The sequence below is a fragment of the Propithecus coquereli genome, unplaced genomic scaffold (genome assembly GCF_000956105.1).
Source record: "Propithecus coquereli isolate 6110/MARCELLA unplaced genomic scaffold, Pcoq_1.0 Scaffold334, whole genome shotgun sequence".
Classification (NCBI taxonomy): domain Eukaryota; kingdom Metazoa; phylum Chordata; class Mammalia; order Primates; family Indriidae; genus Propithecus; species Propithecus coquereli.
The window spans coordinates 1,091,973-1,094,278 of record NW_012148997.1 but is presented as its reverse complement, the minus strand read 5'-3'; the positions used below and the strand labels follow the sequence as shown (position 1 = coordinate 1,094,278).

The 2,306-nt window shown below is 37.6% G+C and overlaps 1 protein-coding gene across 1 annotated transcript in view; it reads right to left on the bottom strand.

Annotated features, from left to right (window-relative positions):
- TPK1 (thiamin pyrophosphokinase 1) overlaps positions 1–2,306 on the bottom strand; it is a 478,721-nt gene that overhangs the window by 99,841 nt on the left and 376,574 nt on the right. The window lies entirely within an intron of this gene.

Below are 2,306 nucleotides of genomic sequence, written 5' to 3'. Positions count from 1 at the left end.
TTGAATAGCTTACCGCACAGATTTGAGTTTTGTTTCTTCCTACTATTCTCCAGTATAAAAATCATTCTTTCTGAAGATAGAGACACTAAATATAATACAAATGATCATCCCCAGATGCCAAACAGCAAACTTTAACAAATTCTGAAAAAGGTAACAAAATCTCCTTTATAATGAAAAGGAGTTGATGAGAGGGGGTGTTGTAGAAATTCTCATTTCCTTAGAATTACATTGGCTTTGGCAGAGAGGGAAGACGCATTGATGATGACTTTTCACATAGACGGGTTCTGACCACTTTCCCATTTAAGTGCTGTACTCTGGGGGTCCCCAGCAGAAACCATAGCATTCATCAGAGGGGTTACAGGTAACCTGTAGCCTCCCAGGTACAGAGCGGCAGAGACCGTGGGGCTCAAGAGAGCATCAGAAAAAGAGACAAGGTAGGAAAGTACACCTGGCCCAGACCCCCTGTACCTCTGTCTTTGGTAACAGTGTTTCTGACAATGAGACCTGTCGTTAGAGTGTGACTTCTTCATTACTTATCAAAGAGGGATTCATATCTTATTGGGTTCTCTTATTTCCAATGTGTTTCAGTTAATTACTATCTCTTAATTGACAATTATCTCCCCTCTGTTTGTGACCTTCTTAATGGTTTGATAGTGGCCAGCTGAATACATTAGTAGGTTGGGTGCTACCGGGTAACTTCAGTGAAGAATAATGAGGGAAAGAAGGCATTATTTTTCAACTTGTGATACTAACATCCTAAGAGAGGATTCTTCAACTTATATAATGCCAAGGAAACAAGCTCATATACATGTTAAGTTTTATTATCCAAGGGACAGGATGGCTGTTATAAAATCCACTGATTTAAATGACATAGTAGTAAGCTTGCTATATATTTGTTGCCTTCCTCATTATTTTAAGAATCAACAGACCTTAAAATTTTCAGTCTGGTAATAAACTAGTTTGTGGACTTGAGAAGTTACAGATAGGTCTCACTTTGCCTGCAGTCAATTAACAACTTTTCTCTTGCTCCAAAAAGGTCTTTAGCCATATGTGCCTGGTCTTTGTGTTTATAAATATGCAAATGTAGCTTTTATGGCTAAAGGAAAGCAGCATGATGCTTTTCTCCTATATCTTCAAGTCTGTGTGACATCTTTAAAAAACAAACTATATAAAGGAATTTTTGTTCATTCCCCAGATTTCTTAATTCATAATATATGCTGGCCTATATATGATTTGACACAGGCAGGCATACAGCCTGACATTAAAGAACTTCCCTAAAGATTTATGCCATTACTGGAGACTAGAGGCACAGGAACAAATCATTTACTTCCATCTACTCTCATGAATCATTGCACAGGTTCCTGTTCTGTCCTGTTTTCTGAACTAAGATAACGCTTTGAAGTCAAAGGCAGTTCTACATAGTAAAGAAAGAACAAAAATCAATCACGGTTTGCTTTTCCAACTGTGGTTATTTTTAACATATCTAACAACCATAAGAAGGTATGGAATTGTAATTTAGTGAAAGGTAACAAAAATGTTGCTTGGTATGTGTGCTTCAAATCATACTTATGATCAAGTTGAAGACACACAGCATCATGGTATTGCCTTCCCTAGATTGTAATGCCAAGTTACAGCAAAATACAAATAGCTACCTCTAAAGGGGTAAGAAATGGCTGTCCCTTCATTTTGTATTATGCCTCCTCTTTGCAAATGACCATGACATGACTGAGAGGAAAGATTAAAGCTCCACCTGGATTTTTGTCTTTGAAAAATACCAAACATAGAGGTATCTGAATTCTATTTACATTTCTAAATCCTTAAATCCAATAATTATGCCAAGTTTTGCATTAAATATCTTACTGTGGATCAGACAAAATATGTAGCAAATTATCAAGATCATTCACGTTCACAAAGTGCTGCACACAGAAGGAGCGTAAACACATTTGACTTACTGTGAAAGACTCAAGGAACAGGTGCCAGTGCTGGTTTATAAAGTGGACAACCATTCATCAAATTGCTATTAATGTTGAACCTACTCCTGTGGCTGACCGCAGCTATGGTAACTGGCACGCAGTTAGACCCAGTATGCATGGAACATTGCTCTAGACAGACGAAACGCAAGACTGACCTCTAGCAGCTCATCTTTTGTTAGTTTGTCCAGGTACTTTAAAAATTTATCAACAAACACTGCAGGAAATTAAACAGGCTGCAGAAAAGAATAGTGAAAGAAGTAGACAGAAGAATGTACATCATGTTTACTGAGAGAAAATGTTACTTCTCCCACACAAAGTAGATTTTCGTGCTGG